Here is a 22,405-nt window from a genome sequence, read left to right on the forward strand (position 1 = left end):
CGCACTGTTTAGCTTCCATATATTTGTGTTTTTTACTGTTGTTTTTTTTTCCTGTAATTGATTTCTAATCTCATAGCGTTGTGATTGGAAAATATGCTTGATATGATTTCAGTTTTCCTGAATTTTCCAAGACTTGACTTGTGACCCAAGGTGTGATCTATTCTGGAGAACAGTCCATGTGCAATCAAGAAGAAAGTATATTCTTCTACTTTCAGGTGGAATGTCCTAAAAATATCAGTTAAGTCTCTCTGGTCTATTGTGTTATTTAAAAGCTTGTGTTTCCTTATTTATTTTCTGTCTGTATGATCTGTCTGTTGGTGTAAGTGGGGTGTTAAAGTCCCCCACTATTATTGTGTTACTGTATTTTCCCCATTTTTTGGCTGTCAGCATTTGTCTTATGTATTGAGGTGCTCCTATGTTGGGTACATAAGTATTTATAATTGTTATGTTTTCTTTTTGGATTGGTCCCGTCATCATTATATAGTGTCCTTCCTTATGTCTTGTAACAGTCTTTATTTCAAAGTCTGTTTTTTCTGATATGAGTATTGCTATTCCATCTTTCTTGTGATTTTCATTTGCATGGAATATCCTTTTCCATCCCCTCACTTTCAGTCTGTATGTGTCCCTACGTCCGATATGGGTTTCTTGTAGATAGCATATATAAGTATCTTGTTTTTGTATCCATTCAGCCAGTGTGTGTCTTTTGTTTGTGGCATTTAATCCATTTACATTCAAGGTGGTTATTGATATGTATGTTACTATTACGATTTTCTTAATTAATTTGGGTTTGTTTTTGTGGGTGTTTTTCTTCTCTTGTGTCTCTCACTTAGAGAAGTTCCTTTAGCATTTGTTATAAAGCTGGTTTGCTGGTGCTGAATTCTTGTAGCTTTTGCTTGTCTGTAAAGATTTTGATTTCTTCAGGCTTCCCTGGTGGCACAGTGGTTGAGAGTCCGCCTGCCGATGCAGGGGAAACGGGTTCGTGCCCCGGTCCAGGAAGATGCCACATGCCGCGGAGCGACTGAGCCTGTGAGCCATGGCCGCTGAGCCTGTGCATCCAGAGCCTGTGCTCTGCGTCGGGAGAGGCCACAACAGTGAGAGGCCTGTGTACCACCAAAAAAAAAAAAAGCTATGAAAACAAAACCTATGGATGGAGACCTACATGAAAGATGGAAGAGTATAATAATGGCCCGAGTACATTATTCTGGCAGAAGGAACAGCCCTTAAGGAGGAAAACTTGATAAATTACAAATTGGATTTAAATAGACAGGGAATTGAAAGTGGAGACATTATATTCTGCAGAAGATGATGGACAGGGGAGAACAAAGAAAATAAAACTGAGATTGTTAACAAAATACAATGCTAAGCATATAAGTTAGGACTGAGTCCTTAACTTTCATTTTCATTAATGACTGGGTGAGTGTAGATTACTGACTACACAGAACCAAGCCTGGGAACACATTTTATATTTATAATCTTTGTGCCTAAAACTAGATTCTCCTGCAATTTAATATGACACTAGGACAATGACTGACCAAGTTTTAGATTAATCACTCTTACACAAAGATTTTTCATTCATATAATCTCAAACAAATACTGCGTCATCAATTAAGTTCCAGATCCTATGCACTCTGGCTGAAGATATAAATATCTTGCAAGCCCAGCGTCACTTTCCTCTTTCTCTGGTAACAAATCACACTTTCTATTATGACAATGGCCCCAGTTATCGGCCCAGGAATAAACACTTGACTCAGGAAGAGCCAATTAAAGCCCTCCTTTAGAGTTGATCAAGAGCTTTAAGGTTAGAGTATTTCAATCTTATGAAATTTTTGTAAAACAAAATTATTTCAAAATCTACTAATTATTCTTTAAGTTCTAGAAACTGCATTCTGTGACTAAGAGGACAATTTATTTGCTGTCGTTTCTGCTCTGCCCACTTTAAGTTTCTGTTATTGTGAGATAAAGGCAGTGGGGAATGGCAAACCAATTCTGATTCATTCAACACATGAGTGCTTCTTAGGTACAAAACACCATTCTGAACATTGTCCGAGGTAAAAAGATAAATAATACCTAGCCCCTTATAATACCTAGCCCCTTACCCTCAAGGATCTTCCAGCTTAGCAAGGGAAATAAAACATGCACACAGATGACTGCAACAAAAAGAAGATAATGATTGCTGCCAGATGTTTGGGGAGAATGAGTAGAGCAAAGAGAGAACACAGAATAAGGCAACATTCAACAGTCAGCCAAGAACTATTTGTTGAGCAATTGCAAGCTGTGACCTGGAAATGGAAGAGGAGAACATAGATCTTCACATGGGCAGGTGAAAAATCAAGTGTTATTACTTGTAACACAGCTCTTCAAATATATTTTTTGGCACCAAGTGCCTACTAAATAGTCTTAAATTAAAAACTAAATAAGGATACAGTCTCTATCAAATATAGCCTGAGGTACTGATGCCTAAATACTAGGATCACAGTATTTGTGTTCCCAAGGATGCCTTTCTATTGCTTTGCTTCTTTCCCCCTTTCCAAATTAGCTAATGCTGCCTTAACAGGATATCTATTTCACTTGTTCCAGCCTTTTTGATCCAATGTATTGAATAGCAGAATAGGTGAGTTACAAGAGGATATTTTGACTTCAAACAACAGAAATAAAATACTTTATAATTGAAAAAAAGGAGACAATCTTTCAGGCACATTTGGATCCAGGAGTTCACATGTTTTAACCAGGTCCCTTTCTCTCTTCCCCACCCCTTCTTCTCTCTGCCTTTTCTCCTCTCTGGTATCTCTCATTATGGGATTCAAATATTTCCCTGTTTATGTGGGAGCTTTGGCACAGCTGCGGGCTTATGCGCTCGCAGGTCCAGGGCTGGCTGGAAGGGGCGGGCGCATCACAGCATAAGGTTGCACAAGGTGTGCACTTATATAGCAGGGCATCACATCTATGAGTGATTGATGATCACATTGTATACAGGGATAGCTTCGCATAGTTTTTACATCACTTTTCTTGAAGATGGCAGTAAAATGGTATGTTTTTACAAAATCAAATAGTGTAACATTGTCCAAAAGATATACATAAAGCATTTAGAGGAAGGAGGCTCCTTTTTCTTTTAACTCCGGCACGGATTGTCTATTGGACAGTGGTAACCCTATGTCATCAACCTCGTTACTCCAGCAGAAGTCCAGGGATTAGCCCTGCATAACTCTTGTTAGCCTCTCTTCCCTTCCTTGAACACTGTAGCCAGAAGGTTTTTTTCCTCCTCAAACCTTAAGTATTGAAACCTGGAGGAGGGGCATGTCTGAAAAGAAAATGATGGACTGGACTCTCCCTAGAAGGAAGATAAATGGGTGGTCAAAAAGAAAAAAAAAATCCTCTGTACCAGGAAATGTTTGAAGTGTTGTTTGGGTATCAAAAAACGGGTGCCCTACACATAAAGCAACAAAGGATATTGGTCTAAAAAGAACACCATGGCCAAAGGTGCGTGGCCTATTTCAACAGAGGATTTGAAAGTTAAAAGTTAACCTGTAAAACATTCAATTCAATTTCATCATTTTACAGATGGGCAAAGTAAAACTCAGGCACAGGAACAGAAGTGCCAAGGGCATACAGGTGGTTGGTGGAAGAGACAACCAACTTCCCAACTTCTGACTTTTTAGGTGTGTGTGTGTGTTGTTTTGTTTATGCACAAGGACATTTTTCTTTAGTACACTAACATTACAACAGAAAGTATAGTCTTGTTTTGGTTTTCTCTGCGCCCTCAATTCTGTATAAGACAGTTTCGCTGCACTCCAACAGAAAGGCTCAGCAAGAGTAGAGACCACCATAAGCAGTACACGTGGGCACCAAGGGCAGATACATTGCCCTTCCTTGTGTAGGAACTAGGGCCACTTGTCGCTTTAATGGGCCAAGTTTGGGCTGGACCTGCAGGAGGGGACACCTTTGAAAAACAGCTTCCTAACTGCACTACAACCTGCTCTGACATCCTGATTCCACTCCCCAACCCCCCCAAATCTTCAGCCAGAAAAAAAAAAAAAAAAGAATGGATCACTGGATCACTGGATCGATGGGGAGATTTCTGTCTGCTCCTCCTACTGTCACCTCTTTCTTGCTATTTCCTGCCCGAGGAAACCTGACATCAGCCCAAAAGCATCTCTGGAAATGGGTAGGAGGGAGTCTGTCAGCGCCAGAGAAGAAAGTGCGCTCTGCAGAGTTCTCAGTTGTTCCATCTCTCGCGATGAGAGGAAGAAAAGGAGCGAATCCGCCACAGATTTACTGGAGACCAGGGTTACTTCATCCGGCTCCGGCCACAGTAACCCCTGAAGACCAAAGATGCATTTCCATTTCCAGCATTTCTTGTTGGCGTCTTTCCCTACAGGCTAGCCCAGTGCCTGGCCCCGGAGAAGTCTCTGCGTAAAGGTTCTTTAGGTCATAAATCAGGCTCCTGTGTGTATGTGTGTTTTTCTTAGGGAAAACCGGCACAGACGAATTAGCAGTAGAGACTGGGGTCTCCCTACTACCCTTCATGCTTGGCGGCATCACCTTCGACTACCTCGTATTCTCCGGGCGCTGACAGCCCCGGCTCCGGACCTCAGGGTTGGAAGCAGTCAGCCCCAGCTAGAACCGCCCTGTCCGGGGCTGATGCCACCCTGTGCCTAGAATGTGCATGTGGGTGCAGGCGGGCGAGCGAGCGGCTTCTACAGTGAGACCGAAGCAGGAGCTCAGCCTTCGCCTGCGACCTGCAATCCCCAGATTCCCTGGGGACCTCGAAACTCCCAATCGGAGGTAATCCCCCCCCCCCCCACAGCCGCCCACTGATTCCCTCCCCGCTTACCTCAGCACGCAGCCCCTCCCTGCGTGATGATACAAAACCGTGGGGAGGGTGGGCGCTGGGAAGGGTGGGAAGAGCCTGAGAGTGAGCGAGGGTGGGAGGGAGTGGGAGGAGGAGGAGAGGGAGCCGAACGCGCATTTAAAGCGATAGCCATCCTCACTCTCTCCCCAGTGCTGTGCTGTTGGAGAGCTCGAGCTGCTAGCCACCGAGCGCGAGCTCGAGCGCGGCGCGCTGGCCGGGGAACCCGAGAGCGCACGGCGCCCCAAGCTGGCAGGCGCCGCGGGAACCCCCGCCCTCGCCGGCTGCCCTTCCCCGGGCGCCCCTACCCTCCTCGCCCGCAGGAGACCCTGGGCTTCCCCGGAGGAGCTCACCCCAAGGGGCCAGGACTCCGGCGAGCCCGCCACCGTCCCCTCGAGTGCCGTCGCCACCACCGCAGCCGCGGGAGCAGCATGATCCAGCTGGGGAAGCTGTTCCGCGCCCTGACTTTGATGAAGTTTCCCTGCTGCGTGCTGGAGGTGCTTCTGTGCACGCTGGCGGCGGCGGCGCGCGGCCAGGAGATGTACGCCCCGCACTCCATTAGGATCGAGGGGGACGTCACCCTCGGGGCGCTGTTCCCGGTGCACACGAAGGGTCCCAGCGGAGTGCCCTGCGGCGACATCAAGAGGGAGAACGGGATCCACAGGCTGGAAGCGATGCTCTACGCCCTGGACCAGATCAACAGCGATCCCAACCTGCTGCCCAACGTGACGCTGGGAGCGCGGATCCTGGACACTTGTTCCAGGGACACTTATGCGCTCGAACAGTCGCTCACTTTCGTCCGGGCGCTCATCCAGAAGGACACCTCCGAAGTGCGCTGCACCAACGGCGAGCCTCCGGTTTTCGTCAAGCCCGAGGAAGTAGTTGGAGTGATTGGGGCTTCGGGGAGTTCGGTCTCCATCATGGTAGCCAACATCCTGAGGCTTTTCCAGGTAGGGGGGCGCTCCCTCCGGAGCAGAGCGCGCCGTAGCTCCCCGCGCTCTTTATCCTGAAGGCTGGCTTGGACTCCAGGGGTGCGGGGTCTGGTCAGCCTTCGCTCATTTCCACCCTGGAGATCCTGCCGAATCCCTCCCACCTCACCCGAGGAGGTACTTTCCGTGCTTGATTCATTTCCCTTCCATCTCTCCCCTGTCCGCGCTCCACTCCATCCGGCTTGACATTCTGGATTTATGGCCCCATTGACAAGAAACAGTCTCCGAAAAACAAGACGATGATTTAAATGGGTTTGCATTAGAGTGAAATATGGTTCCAAAACAAGCTTGTAAAAGTGCCGGGCTCCTGTGAGAGCCACTTAGGCGTAAGGAATATGAAAGATGAGAAGACGCCTAGAAACTAGGCATTTCTCAACTCCCCAGCTTCCCTGCCCCAAGCCGCCCGACAAGCTGCAACTCCCTTGGAAAATTTCGAGAAGAGCTTAGGGAGGCAGTTCTTAAACCGAAGGCTAGGTCTTCACCTACATTTGGACGTGAATTGCCCATTTCGCTCGGGTTGGATTTCCCGACCTGTAACCTGTCTCTGCGAGGGCATGGGGCGGAAGGCGTGGGGACTGTCCTCAAGCGGGGAGAAGCCACCCGCAGACGTGCCCCCAGGTGATTTGCTCTGGGCAGTTGTTTGCACCGTCTAAACTGCCTTTGCGACCGGCCACTGGCAGGAGCCGGGCGATCTGCTTTCTACTCCTGCCAGCTCAGAGCCCGAGCCCGGAGGTGAGCTCATGCTAACTGCGAAACACAGTCGCTTTTTCTGCACCCACCCGGTGTCCATCCTTTCCCACGACCTCCCTAACGCAGCCCCCAACCCCAGTCCTGGGTTTTGAGGACGATTCTCAGAGCCAGACAAGAAGGCGCCTGGAGGGAGGCAGTAGGGTGTGCTGAGCAAGGCCGGGCGGTCCTCTAGCTCCGGGTGCAGGCGGGCAACGGCGGAAGATGCGAGGACGGCGGATCGGGCCCGCTGAGCGGTGGGCGGTGCTGCAGTGCTCTCTCACCGCCTGCTCCCACAGCCTCCGCCCCACGGCTCCTGTGCCGCCCTGGGTATAGATGGATGGCTTCTGGATGAAGAAATTGAGTTTCAGGGTCTGCGTGACTATGGGTTCTCTTGTTTCTCTGTCTTTCTTCCTGGGTGTCTCTCACCTTGTGTCTCTTTCTCCCTGCTTTTTTTTTTTTTTGTCTCTCTGTTTTTATGTTCTCCCTTTCAATTTCTGCCTCTCTTTTCCTTCTCTACCCCTATCTCCAAGTTTTTTGTTCATCTCTGTCTTGAAGTGATCCTTTCCTAATGCACAGCTCTCTCCCTGCCTGGTAGGACCCAAGCTCAGTTAGTCCCTTCTCCAGATGTTCTGGCTGACCCTTATGCTCCCCGTAGCTAAAAAGTTGGCTCCCTCTCAAGTGCCTTTCCTGAAGCATGTTGGGTTTCTGGAGGGGACTCCTTGTGAGATTCAAGCTGTCACTACATCAGCACCCAGGGGTATGAAGTTTGTGTTTGTGCCAGAAGGAGGGGTGCCCGTCTAAAGCTGCAGCCTGGTATGGCCCCTCTGAGCCTCTGAGCATCCCTAGCACCTGTTGAGTATGCCACCTCTAGATGTTTGCAAGGCCAAAAGTGCTTCTGGGCAGCCTTCACTTTGAGGTAATGCTTTCAGGAAGAGCCTGGGTTGTTGTAAGCAAAACCCAGAAGCACTTCCTTTACCTCTGAGCTTAAACTAGAGAGCCTGAGGAGGCAGCGCTGCAGGGAGGATGAGGACAGAGGTCACCTGAGAACCACAGGGGCAACTCACAGTATTTTTACTGGAGCTCTGGGGGTTGAAGGCACATTTGCTATTTGACATTTTAAAAATTATTTTGGTGCCTTTACTTGGAGCTTGGGCAGTACTGCAGATGGGCCTGCCTGTTGAAAAAAGAGTGAAATCTTAAAGTCAAGAGAGAGCTTGCAGACTAGGCTGAAGGATTGTTTGCTGAAAAAGATTCCAGGGGGAGCTGATTCCTTCTCTGGTGTGTGGATCTGAGGCACTTGCAAGAAAAGAGAACGCTTGCCTTATGCTTAGTTCCCCGTTCCCTGGGCTGGGAAGGAAAGGAACTGAATGCCAGCATTAGCAGTGTGCGTTGGGACCAAAACCATTCAGACAAAACACTGTCATTTTCCTCTAATTTGCAAATTGCAGCTATTCATGTTGGATTGAACAGCTGAGGGAAAAGAGCCCCCAGTTTTCACATGCATTTATTGAGAAGAGGCTGGTAGTAGGAGGGATGCACCAACTTGTAGCTTGTGCTGCAAGCTGGATATAAGCTTGGTGTGAGCATCCTGGTTAACCACTGCCCATGTTCAAATATACAGAGATAGATTCCAACAATCTCTTCCAGTAGACTTATTTTTGCATGTGATCTTAGAAGCTCCTGGCATGTAAGTCCAGTCCCCAGTTTCCCAGCCTCTGTAAACCTGCAAAATGAATAGAGAGAATAGTGGAACACAGACCCATTGTTCAAAGACACAGTCGCTTTAGGGAAAGAGGAAAAGAACGTGTAGGTGAATCTTCTCTGGGATTGCAGGGTTCAGCTCAATGAAGACTGTCCTGTATAAAAGAAACTCCTCTAAATGGTTGAATTCTTAGCTCTCCAGAGATTTGAGTTTTCTTTTCCCCAGTCCCTGTGGGTTGCTGTGGGGAATGTGCCAAACCTATCATTTGAGATAAAAATTTATGGTGAGGTAAGCTTCTAGGCTGGGGGAAGGAAGACTTAGTGACTGAAATGGGGGATGCTAAGCACTGGGGGGCAGGAAGGAACAAGGAGTTAGTAATGGATGTAACAAATGCTGCAGCAGCCAGCAAAGCCTGGATTGAATGAAGTTCCTTCCTGAAAATGAGGACCCAGGCAAGAATGACCACTCAGATGTAAACAGTGTCTCTGACTGGGAATTCTCATCTGCCTGCCGGTGGGCCAGAGCTGAGCAAGTCCTTTCTCTCCTCTGTATGCACACTGAATTGGTTAGTAAGTGACATGTCAGAGGACAGGAATCATATTCAGTGGATCTTTCAAATCCAGGAGTTTGAGGCTAATGAAATTAGTGTGTGGCCAGGGCTCTGCCAACTAGAATTAAGTCACTGCAGCCACCCTGCAATGCATTTTCAGCCTGAAGGGAGCATCAGGGAGGAATTTCGGGAGATTTGTTTCTGAGCCTGTACAAAATAATACTCTCCTAATGCTAAGAAAGATTAAATGTAAATTAATATTGACTACGAGTAACATATTTAAAAAATAATCGCCGAGTGGGGGATGGCTTAAAGTGGAGAGATTATATAATATGGTGTCCAAAGAATAAATCTCCTCTGACTACTGTTTCATGGGCTATAAGTAAGATATATTACAATGGAAAGTAATGGGAACGTTTTTATTCAAGGCTTCTCTGCTATTGACTTGAGAGCAAACACTCTGAGAGTATAAATTACTCTTGCTATGTGCTGACTCTGAATGAACAATATTTCATGTGCAGTGACATGGTCTAAGCTATAGACTTGGAATTGAATGGCATCTGTTTCAATTGTTTTGTTCTCTCAAGAGCAACTAGATAGAAAAAAGTGGTCAATTTGACCCTTGTGGGAGCGTGTTGCAAATCTAAACCTGTGTCCCTCGTACCATAAATGAAATACATTTGTAAATTTGTAAGTGTTTTCCTTCTGTTCACTGATGCTTGAGTATAATCTCAAACTTTGGGAGCAACATTTTATACATAAGTACTTGGTTTTCTTCCTTTCTTCTTTCTCCTCTCTCTCTCTCTCTGTTTCTCTCTCTCTCTCTCTCTTTCTCCATCTTATGTAATTGGATAGAACTGGGCACCTAGGATGATGTGGTGTTACTATAGTGGGATTTTTTTTTTTAAAAAAAACAACTCTAACTTACTCTTTTAAAAATTTCATAAATACAGGTGTCAGTGCCATTTGGAATAGTCTCTATAACAATTTCTGTCTTCACATTTACTGTGTTTCAGCAAATTTGCCTAACAGATGGTGAGTGGGCAATTTTTAAAGCGGCATTTTTTAAAAGAGCGGAGAGGGAAGGAATAGAGACAGGCACAGTCTATATTTGAAGTTACCTCCACGTGTATTTTATGTATGTATACCCATACAATTAAGAAGTCTTTGGATGTTTTATCTTCAAGAATAATTCAGATAATGGATTACTTGAATATCGTAAACATTTAGGGTTTAACAGATTTGTTACATATAGACGTTGTATCATGGACTTAAAAGACCATAGCCAGCGGGCAGCGGCGGGCGGAGCGACCGAGGGGGAGCGCGGGCTGGGCGGCGGGTGCGGGGGTCCGTGCTTCCTCGCGGTGGAGGGCTGGGGTTCGCCGGAGACGCCGGGTTGCTCCGCGTTGCCAGGTTACCGAGCGCGTGCCCCGCGCCCGCTCTTCCGCCCGGGCCGCCCTCGGCGCCGCCTGAGCCGCGGTGCGGGCTGCGCGGGGCGCCGGTTCCGCGGAAGCCTGGGTCGGGCGCTGCGTGCGGGACTCTCGTCGCGCGTGGACGGGGCGCGAGCGCGCTGGGGACGTAGGGCGCCGACCTGAGGCTCCCCGGCGCTCCGGCTCCGCTCCGGGCGCCCGCTCAGGGGCCTCCGGCGCGAGGCCCCCTTTGTGGTCAAGATGGCGGCGCCCAGGTGGGCCGCGCCGAGGTGAGCTGGAGCCGGGCCCGGAGAGGGGCGAGTCGGCCACGCCCAGGACTTGACCCCGGGCTGGTCTCCCGTCTCCCGGGGAGCGGCGGGTGAGTGGGCGCGGCCGCGCGTAGGTCCCTCTCGTGGGGTGGTCAGCTCTCCGTGCGTCCGCAGACTTCTGTCGTCTGATAGTCAGATCTGGGGTGGCCCAGGTTGGAGGCGAGGGTGCTTGATTGTGGAAACCTGAGGGGTTTAAGGACTCTACTGGGATCGTTTCAGACCCCAGCAAGAAGCTGAGCAAGTTTCCTCCTGACTCTCTTCCCGGCTAAGTTTTCTCCCTTCTCTGAAGGCGCCAGGTTTTCTGAATCACCTTGTTACCCGGGGGGATACAGTTGGTGGTTCTGACCGTGGAACGTAGGACCCGGCGCGGGGAAGCCTGAGCTGGTTCTAGTTACTTTGTTTGCAAAGCACTTGTCTTGTCTTTGGAATCTTTGTGTATGTAAACAACGTTGGGAAGAGCCAGCGTTTTCTCCTCCAAAACACTGCGAGGGGTAACTTTATACGTAAGAAACAAGTGGGCGTTCACATCCATCTCTTTTCCAACCACTGAGTTTTGGTTGTGTTTCCTTTCTTTAAGTTTGTCTCGTTCTGAAGTGATAACAAAAAAAAAAAGACCATAGTCAATTACACAAAGTATACTCTAGTCTCAGTCCTGCCATTAATTAGCTTAAGTCATTTAATTTTTCTAGGCCTCATTTTTCTCATGTGATGTTTTTTCTTTGAAAAAGTATAGTTTCTAGAAGTCTCTAATCTCTGTGTCATAGTTCAGCTTGGAGAAAACCTGTTCTTATCCAAACTCCATGACATTGTATTTCCAGCTCCAACTTTGGAGTTTGAGTGAGTTGGGGGCAACTTTTTAAGGATATTTTCACACAGCTTTTTTAGTTAATATCAGTCTAGCTGACTTGTCATACTGAGACTTTCTCCCATATTCTTTTACCAGTGTGTTCCTTAGTCATATATATAAAGACTGTTGTGGGAAAAATGACCTCCTGTGTCAGCTTACTGCATGGTCATCGACACAGGGCAGGGAGTAAGATTCTGTGGATTTTACAGAAGCAGATACAGGTTTCATTATCCATGTCCTCTCCCCTTTCATCTTACAAAAACAGCAAGCTTTTCTTGGAGAACTGCCAGATAATGCCATCCTGCCTCCTCACTGGCCCCGGGGATGAGTTGCCCAGGGACTGAACTCCAGTAAAGCAGGTGATTGGCTCATGGGTAGGCACCTGACCTCGACTAAGTCTATCAGACTCCTCCCCAGGACTTTTCTCTCAGAGAAAAATGGAAGAATTGTCTTTTCTCTCTGGAATTTCTAAGCTGGGGAGATATGACTCTGGGACTCCCAGTGACCATCCAGCACAAGAAGAGACTTTCTGTAAAATAAAGTCTTGCAGAGGTAAGCAGGGCTGAGCGATGGAGAGAGAGCTGGAACCCTGCTGCTACTCTGGAACTTCCAGATCCAACTGTATCTGAATATGGCTGCATCCCTGAATTTCTAGTACTTGTTTGTTGAGGTTGTTGTTGTTGTTTGGTTTTTGTTTTTAAATTTCCTTTGACTATTTTGAATTTGTTTTCAGCCATGTGCATTTGAAAGCTTCATAGCTAAAAGAGCTAATTTCCTACATTAATGTCAGGTTTGCTGACTGGCATTCCTTAAGTGAAAAATAATACCCGCTATTTTCTTTAAATAAAATCCTTCTAGCTCAGGTTTGAGATATTCAAAACTCTGCCTCTTACCCCCCTCTTTCCAACATTTACTATATCACCTTGAAGCATTTGTGACCACATCTTTCCCATCTAGACGCAGTTGAGAGAAAGAGCAAATACTTCTGATATAAACTGCAACCTGTACGCCTCCTACCTGGAAGCTTTAGAACATACTTGATTCTTGTCATTAAAGCAAATCTTTTGTTGTTGTCTCCAGGGCACAGAAGCATTCTCATGGCATAATGGAGTACAAAGTACATTAAGCCTAACTCTACTTCTCACCCTCTTTTACTTTAAATAGACAGAAAAGAACAATCTCAAACACATTTTCCCAACAAATAAAATACATATACGATTATGTTTAGAAGACGTTTATGCAACATATAGTTAGATTAATTAATGGACCTTTTGCCAATTGGCACAGTAAATATATATGTTCAATGTGCTTAATTAAAAAGAAAACAATAACATATTTTTACAGGTTAATTATCTGAGAAGAGTATTGTGCCAGCACACTTGATACTACAGTATTTCATGTTTGACAAGTAATCTTCTTTCAATTATATTTACTGCTAAATGTTTCTTGGATCAAGCTATTAAATTATAAGGTCAAAAGTAAAATGATATGAAATTACAATGATAAAGGGACACATATCCCACTTTGTGAGACTAGAAGTTCTAATTTCTTTTCAATACTACTAGTAGTGACCACAGTACTAATTTGAGCCCTTACTATGAGCCACTGTGCCCATATGCATTTAGTTCTTACAGTAGTTCTGCAAAGGGCATATAATAATCCACACTGTAAAGCTGAAGAAAGTGATTCTCATAGCTGAAAGTCACATAGCTGGTGAGTGGCAAAGTCTAGATTCAAACTTAGAGTCGTCTGACAATGCCCAGGTTGTTGACCACTATGTACACTGCTCAATTGTTGCACCAATAAAGAAGTGCTTGAAATAATTATAGATTTGCCTACCCTGAAACTGCAGTGATTTAAAGACATCAAAGTTGTCAGTTGCTTAACCACATCTACTTACAGTAAGAAATTACATTTTATTTCATTGCTAAAACAAGATTAATTCTGCAGGCCCATAGAAACTTGAGCACACAAATCCTACCTCCAAATGAAAGATGCTTGTTTTCCATTATTCAACAGATGGCCCTGTACAGAGGCAATAAATATATAGTAGAATTTTCATTCAAATAAATGAGAAGAGAGGTTTCTTCTTGTCCTGATTCAGTGCCCATCATTATGGATTATGACGGCTCTTCCCAAACTTTACTTCATTCACTCCACTCTTTCTACAAAACTCCAGTAATGGAATCCATCATTCAGATATATGTGCAAAGCGAAAGGACTGTATTAATACAGTTGCTGAAAGTCAAGTTGATAGAGCACAGGAAATACATCCTAATAAATGCAACATTAATGTTTGTGTGGGCCTTGGAGTGAGGGATAGAAGAATTTTCAGTTTAATGGAATCTTTTGCCTCTTGCTATGAAAGTGCGGCTTAATAGTCTTGTAATTGGTCATTTACAGAATCCTCCATCTCTGGGTTTCATGCTTTCTTTACTCTGCAGCTGTTGATTCCTTCTCTTGTTCTGGATGGAAGATAGCAAAAAAACCAGGCTCAGCCTGCCTTTTTGTGTTATTGTTTAGATGAAGATATTTCCATTTATTAAAGCACACTGTTTAAACATTTTTATCATGTTTTAAACTTGACTGTGTTCTGAAGGTATGAGCACAGGCAGACATAATGGGGGATGTTTTCCAGGAGAAAACATACTCTTATCAAAGGAATTATCAGAATTTTCATGTATGGATTGAGAATCAAAATCTGGAGTTAGACCTGAATTTAAATTCATACTCACAACTTATTACCAGTCTCATCTTGATCAAACGGTTACCACACTTCTCATCAATTTCCTTATCTTTGAAAGCGGAATAAGAGAAGTATGCCTGGTGGAGTTACACATAAAGCTCATCTGATAGAATATTCATAAGGATTTTGCACAAAATACACATGGAAATATTTTAGCACCGAGTTTAGCATGCGATTCGTCTTCAATACATTAAAGAGCTATTATTTTATTATTATTATGCTATCATTAAATATCACTATTACTTAAATGTCACTATTGCTAAAATTGCTGTAAAATTACCGCAATAACCCATGATGAATTCCCCTCTTCTGTTTCCTTTGTTTAAGTGGAAAATATATATATAAATCTAGACAGAGAACACTTTAGTGATCCTATTCAGTGGAGTGAGAATTTCCATGGCACTGATTAAAACAAATCCTGAATTGCATGGACTTAAGATAGCAGAGAGGGGCTTCCCTGGTGGCGCAGTGGTTGAGAGTCCGCCTGCCGATGCAGAGGACACGGGTTCATGACCCGATCCGGGAAGATCCCACATGCTACGGAGCGGCTGGGCCTGTGAGCCATGGCTGCTGAGCCTGCGTGTCTGGAGGCTGTGCTCCGCTACGGGAGAGGCTGCAACAGTGAGAGGCCCACGTACCGCAAAGAAAAAAAAAAAAAAAGATAGCAGAGAGGCTAAGAGGTTTGAAGTTAGACATCCCCAAGTGTGAATTCTACTGTGACCCTCTTCTAGCTCTAGAACCTTGAGGAAGTTACTTAAACTTTCTGAGCTTTACTACTAGTTTCCTCATCTGTATCTTTTTCAGGACTATTTATCAAGCATCTTCCTGTTCTCTATGCTTGGACGTATCAATGAATAAATTAGACAAGAACCTTTGCCTGCGTGCTCCTTCTTGCATGCTTTCTCCCTCCTTACACTCTCGTGTGGAAACGGATGTTATAAATAAATTCTGTGCTTTGTCACAAGTTGATGGGCGCTACGGGATAAGGAAAAGGATGTGAAGCTCACTGAAAAGGCTTGGGTTGGGAGTGCTGGAGGAGTGTACAGGTAGGTTCTGATTTTAAATAGGGTAGTCAGGGTGGATTTTATAAGTTGACATTTGAGCAAAGACTTGAAGTGAGGGAGTTGTCAGAATGTATGAGGGGGAGACCACTCCCTGGGAGCAAGAATAACCAGTCCCCAAACTCTAAGGCAGAAATATGCCGGGCAGCTTGGAGGAATATCAAGGAGGCCACCCTGGCTGACTTAGTCAGTGGGGAGGAAGAGACAGCAGGAGGGCTGTAGGTCAGATATGTGATGGGATGGATTGGGTAAGTCCTGGGAGGCCATCACATGCATTGTGTCTTTTACTGTAAATGTAGGCAGCCAGGGGCAGGATTTTAGCCGAGGTGTGGCATGAACTGTCTCTTGTTTGAAAAGCATAACTCTATCTGTGGTCTTGAGGATGTGGGGAGAGAGTGGAGTCAGGGAGAATCTTGGGAGGTGACTACAGGATCCTCGAGGTCTATGTTGGTGGCCTGCACCAGGCTGCTAGCGGCTGGTAATTCTCAGAAGTGGCACATTGGGAAGGTTGTGACAGCATTTCGTGGTAGATTGAATGAAAGAATGGAAAGGAAGAGGGGGTCAAGGGTGAATTCGAGATTTAGGGCCTGGGGAACTGGAAAGGTGTGGTTACTGTCACCGAAGATGGAAAAAGTTTGGGGTAGAGCATGTTTGGGGGATTAAAGACCAGTTTTGGAGGTGTAAGATTTGAGATGTTTTCGTGACGTCCAAGCAGAGATGCTGAGTACACAGTTGGATACACAAGTCTGCAGTTCTGAAGAAAGGTCTAAACTAGAGATACACTTTAATACAATGGAGATATTAAGAATAATGACATGGAAGCGCTATTTTAAAGATAAAATGAAGTCATGCAGTTAGCACTCTGCTTTCTCAAAACATTTAATAACTGTTAGCTAAAATAATTACCTGAAATGAAAAAATACCTATAGTTTGTTTTGTTGTTTGCAGTAAAAGTGAATAAAATGTCACAATTATTTTAATAGTATTTGTGACACAGTAGTTTTAGTTAAGACACCGTGACTACAAACATTTACAATAAACCTTTCAGTCTCCTACTTTTCACTCTGATAGGGTACTTGGAACCATATTTTGTAAGGTTTAAGTTAGTTGTCATAGGGTACCTCTTTAATTAGAAGTAATTCTGAACTGTCTAGTTCCATGCAGTTTTATATACATATATGTATAATTATTATTTTATGATTTATCAAACTCAGTTGAAAATTTGCATCACTGATATACATTAGAATTTAAGCATTTACCCAGGTATTCAAGGAAAAAAATGTACTTGTCTTGTAATTTCCATAGGGGTACTTACTTTCACATCTTCCCTTCACTTTGCAATTGAAAACATGGCAGGGGAAATATTATCTTACTGGTCTTTGAGTTCCCCTTAGCCATCTGCAAGTCCTTAAACAGCCTTTGTGGCTTAACCAAAATTCTCTTCCATCTTCATTCCGCTAACAGATATTGGTCTAAGCATGTACTTATACTAAAAAATGCATGACCACGTTGTCTCTACACATCTGTAATTTTATGTTAACACTATGTAAGCTATACTTTAATTGTAATTATAACAGATTTTATGTCAACACACATCCATTTCTAGTGTTCATCTGGTGTTCAAGGGGAGAGCAGCATGTAGTAAATTTTATCAAAATACAACATCTGAAGAATAGAACAGAGGGTAATTGTGTAATTCTGTATTCACTCTAATTAAGTTCAGTGGAGTTGGCGTAATAGAATTAAGATGAAAAAAAAAAACATTGAGGTACCATGGCTCCCTCTCCTAACACACCCTTTTCGTATCCGAGAGCAGAGACTCAGCACCTTTCTGTACAGAAATGGAGACAGGAAGAGGCCAGAGAATGAATGACAGGCACGAATGAGGTGGAACTTTGAAGAGCAACATGGAAATGAAATACTGCTTTTATATTTGGTAGGTGGGGAAAATGTACCAGCGTGTATGCCTACTGGGACCACGTTTTCCAGAACAGTTAAGCCCAGTGTCAACTATGCTGTCCCACCTTCCTCGTAAGTAGGAGCATACTGTTACTTGAATCTTTGCTTCCTGTTTCTTGATACCTGGTTGAGAAGATTATCACAGGAACTGCATCTTGTTAGCAAATACACTGTTTTGAAATGATTGAAACTCACTGAAGAGTGGCAACTCCAAGCTTGCTCTCTCTTGATCTTGGACTATTTAAGTCTGTAGTGCAGGAGTGGGTTATGGGGAAAGACCATTGGAATTCTTATGTCTTCAGCGTAATGGTTATAGCATAATGGTTAGGAGTGTAGGTGCTGGTTCAAATCTCTGCTTTCCACTTGCTAACCATATGAGCTTGGGCAATTTACCTGATTACCTGAACCTCAATACTCCTGCCTATAAAATGATGTTAATAATATTTCATCCTCATAGACTTGTTTTCAATGTTAAAATGAAGTCACTTACACCAAGCACTTAATACAATGCCTAGAGCATAGTAAAGTCTATTATTATTACTATTACTACTACTACTACTATTATTATTATTACTATCACGATACCAGGTGCTATTTTTCCTATGCCTTATTCCATTATCTTCTGCCCTGTCCCCCCATTTCTGTCTTGTTTCTGTACAAGGGTAGGTTTGTCACAGAGCATTTTCTTTCCCTAGTGTCTGACTCTTAGTCATCAAGGTGACTGGTCCACGACCCGGCATTCATTGCTGCTCGTTGAAGCAACCCATTTTGAGAAGGGGAGTTGGATATTGATGCCAAGTTCAGTCAAGGAGAGAGAATTTTCTGTCTTCTGCACTCAGAGAGCTAAGTGAAATATTCAGGCCTTAGAAGGAGAATCAGGCAAAGGGCAACATGCTCAATTTCATACCTTAGTGATTAAGAACAAGTCAGACAGGCTGGATTTGAACTCGTTTCTGTCATGTACTGACAACGGGATCTTAGGTGCTTTTGTAACCCCTCTGAGGCTCAGTCAACATCTGAAAGAGACGAATAACATTATCAGGACCTAGCATATAGCCTCGTTGTAATAAGTGAGTAAATCCTTTTAAAGCGTTCAGCACGTTGTTTGGCATATAAACACTTAATAAAATTTAGCTTCTTTGACTACTACCGCTGCTAATATTATTAAGTAGCTGAGCAAATCTGAGGCCCATTTTGTTCTTAGATTGCACATAATCGTTTGGACAACCAGCTCACATTGATCAACCGTTGCTTATATATAAACCCCCATGAACCCAAAGGTGCTTTAACTCTCTCCCAGTCAGAGCCTGTTCTGGGGGCAGAAGCAACACCAGCACTACCCCCGTCCTTTGCCTTTATTGTCACTACACTCGCCTGCCGTACTGAGCACTTTCTGTGTGCCAGGCACCAAATTTAGCCCTGCGTATGCACTATATCATGTAGTTCTCACACTCAGGTGGGAGACATTATCATCATCCCCAATTTTCGGATAAAGACACTGAGGTGTTGGAAAGGTAAGAAACTTGACCCACAGCAAGAGATGGAGCCGGAGTATTCAAACCCTTCTCTCTGACCTCAAGAACCCTTAAATATTAGCCTACTACTACATCCTGGTAAGAAAATCTGCTTCCAGCCACTCTGGTGAGAGTAGAAATGATTCTCAATCGCCACATTCCTCTATTGCCCATGCCATCCTAGCCTCAGGACTAGGGGGGAAAGGAAGTGATCTCTTCAAAGAGCAGCCAAAGGGAACCTACTCCCTTCTGCCTTTTCGTAATCAACTAACCAATATTTTACTTCCTTCTTAAGAGTCCCCACATGTTCCTTTTGGTACTTAGCTTGGCGTTTTAGAATTCTGACATTCTGTACATGACTCATCCACTGTATTTCATGTTTATTGAGGCCAAGTATAGGGTCTTACTCATCCTGAAGTCCAGTTATCCCCTGTCGCATCTAACTCTGTTCTTTTCTTCTCGTAGGACAGCTGCAGATATTTATTTGAATTTTGTTGAATTGTTCTCGTCAATAGTACATTAAAAGTTATACAGAAAGTGCTTTCTTATAAGGAAAACCATCTAAATAGATTTCTAGCTGTTTACTTTTTATAGCACTATTATAGAGATTATAGATCTCCAGGTAATATTTTTTAGATTGAGTTCTTCATATCATCTTATTTTTACATATAATGATAAATCTGAATTTTCTCTATCAAAGCTCCGAGACTTCACTGGCTTGTAACTTAGCTTGTTGATTATGTGTTGTTGACTTTTCCATTTACAATGATATCTGATCCTGGTAAGGATGGGGCTGGGTGGGAAGGTACATCTTAGGGCCATAAATTGGTTTTGTAGAGAACTTACATAAAGATCTAAAGTCTTATCATATTTCTGCAGAACTCATGAATCATTTTATTATAATTCCATTCATTCAGGGAGTATAAAACCATTTTCAAATTGTTATTCCTAATTTGTTCATCTTCTCTTCCTTAGTCTTAGTGAGAACAGAGCAGGCTGAATGGAAGAAAGTCATTATGACCACTGGCGCCACTAGGGTAGGCATCAGTCCCAGAGTTTTTTTTCATCTCTCCGCTATTAATATTGGCTAATGTCTTGAGTGCTTACTTGGTGCAAATTACTTAGCCGACCATGGCAAATGGATTGTGTCATTTCGTCCCCTGATAGTCATACAATTAATGTATGTATTATTATGATATCCCATAATGCATACATGGAACAGAGCCTCAGAAGTAGTTATTTGCTCATGAAAATATGGTAGATGTGGAATTTGGACTCAGGTCTGATAGACAACTAAATCACTCCTAGTGATTTTTACCACTAAATTAAAGTTGTATACCTCTGGAGAGTAGATAGTTTCTAAAATTTCCTTAGCTCTAACGTTTTATAATTAAATTTTTGTCTGATTGCAAGCTTAACAATTAAGATGGGTAGGAAGGAATGCCAGCCTGTTGAATGGAATTTCCCTGAAATAAGCCTGTTTTATGACACCAGTTCACTCATTCATTCACTCAGCATGTATTGAATGTTTGCTCTGTGCAAAGGCATTTTAGGCATCACAGTGGAGTGAGTGCCCCTTCCATAGACTCTCCTGCAGCACTCAGAGAAGTCTTGGACTGGTTTGCCTGTTATGGAATGGGGCTTGGTGATAGAAGCCTGGTTTGTCCTCCACTGATAAAACTAAGACATACTCATATTAGTTTATAGGCATCTTGAAGCCGTGGGATAGTAACACACATGAATCTTACCATTTTTGCCTGGGATTAATGATATAAAGGCTTTGGATTTGGGTATGGAAAATGGGTGCAATTATGGGCATGTTGGTTCTACATATATATGGACATCACGTGTCACCAGACTGCAGCTACCTGCCATTCCTCACTACTCCTTTTCACAAACCAAACAAGTACCTTCTTACCTCTCCTGTGGATAAGCTCTTGACAGTGGCACTAGGGCCTTCCTCAATAAGTGCATCATTGGCTAAACCAGTGGTTTCTCAGATATGCTCATTGAACAACCCTTAAGGTGGATTGACATTCCACTGCCTAGAATAGAATATGGTGTTCTTTAGAAATCGGGGGGAAAAAATAGGCCACCAGATGTACTTTCTTTAATTTAAATTGCTTATATATATATATATATATATATATATATATATATGAACAATTGTTATATATGTGTATGTATATTTGTTCATATATATGAATGATTTAAAATTGAAGATATATATATATGTACATACATTTGTATATAAATATATATAAATATACACACATATGTATATAAATATATATAAATATACACACACATATATATATGTATATTTAAATTTTGGCTTCTGTTAGCAAGTAGTAAATTATTAGCAGATCCATACTGCAGGGAAATAACCAATCAGATTTCATTCAATAGCTTGCTTTTTTGTAGATTTATGGTTGTGATTTTATATCTGCAGGTATGTTTGCTGAAGAAAATATTTCTACCACTTTTCACAAAATTAAATTCATTTAATACCAATGCAGCATGTCTCAAATGTCTTAATACAGTTTTAATCTTGAATCGCATCAGAGGTATGAAATTAGAAACATACCCCAAAATCATTTGAAGATATAATTACTTTCATTTCCCTTATACTTTTGAGACTTTTCAAAAGTAAGTATTTAGTTGTACTTATCTGTTTCTGTCTCTCTAAGGATAGCAAACACTGAAACACAATTCTTTTTAAAAGTCAATATTAAAAATATATTGTCCAAGATGATCAAAACTAAGGAAGTGGCAAAGAAATTCAAAAATTTAAACTTTCAAAGGGTGCTTTTTTTGTGAATGTGTAGTACTTGTTCTTCTGAAGGAATTAATCTTTTTTAAAATTTAATTAACTTATTTTTTATTGACGTATACTTGGTTTACAGCGTTGTGTTAATTACTGCTGTACAGCACAGTGACTCTGTTATACATAGGTATATACATTCTTTTTCATATTCTTTTCCATTATGGTTTATCACAGGATATTGAATATAGTTCCCTGTGCTATATAGTAGGACCTTGTTGTTTAGCCAATCTATATATACCAGTTTGCATCTGCTAATCCCAAACTCCCAGTTCATCCCTCTCCCACCTGCTTCCCCCTTGGCAGCCACCAGTCTATTCTCTATGTCTCTGATTCTGTTTCTGTTTCATAGATAGGTTCACTTGTGTCATATTTTAGATTCCACATATAAGTGGTATCATGGTATTTGTCTTTCTCTTTCTGACTTACTTTGCTTAGTATGATAATCTCTAGTTGTATCCATGTTGCTGCTGCAAATGGCATTATTTCATTCTTTTTTTTATGGCTGAGTAGTATTTCATTGTATATATGTACCACATCATCTTTATCCATTCATCTGTTGATGGACATTTAGGTTGTTTCCATGTCTTGGCTATTGTGAATATTGCTGCTGTGAAGATCAGGGTGAATGTGTCTTTTTGAATTATAGTTTGGTCTGGATATACGCCCAGGAGTGGGATTGCTGGATCATATGGTAGGTCTATTTTTAGTTTTCTGAGGAACCTCCATACTGTTTTCCACAGTGGCTGCACCAACGTACATTCCCACCAACAGTGTTGTAGGAGGGTTCCCTTTTCTCCACACCCTCTCCAGCATATGTTATTTGTAGACTTTTTAATGATGGCCATTCTGACTGGTGTGAGGTGGTACCTCATGGTAGTTTTGATTTGCATTTCTTTA

At 43.1% G+C, this 22,405-nt stretch overlaps 1 long non-coding RNA gene across 1 annotated transcript in view; it reads left to right on the plus strand.

The window, feature by feature from the left end:
- Positions 1-10,521: 10,521 nt before the first annotated feature.
- Positions 10,522-22,405, plus strand: part of LOC149748479 (uncharacterized) — a 75,381-nt gene continuing 63,497 nt past the window's right edge. The window contains exons 1-2 of the long non-coding RNA XR_016394447.1: positions 10,522-10,604; positions 17,149-17,239. This is a non-coding gene — a long non-coding RNA (uncharacterized LOC149748479). The remainder of the gene's footprint in view (positions 10,605-17,148; positions 17,240-22,405) is intronic.

This window comes from Delphinapterus leucas, chromosome 9, assembly GCF_059928025.1.
Source record: "Delphinapterus leucas isolate spDelLeu-1000000601 "Yukka" chromosome 9, BTC_Dleu_Yukka2, whole genome shotgun sequence".
In the NCBI taxonomy this organism is placed as follows: Eukaryota; Metazoa; Chordata; class Mammalia; order Artiodactyla; family Monodontidae; genus Delphinapterus; species Delphinapterus leucas.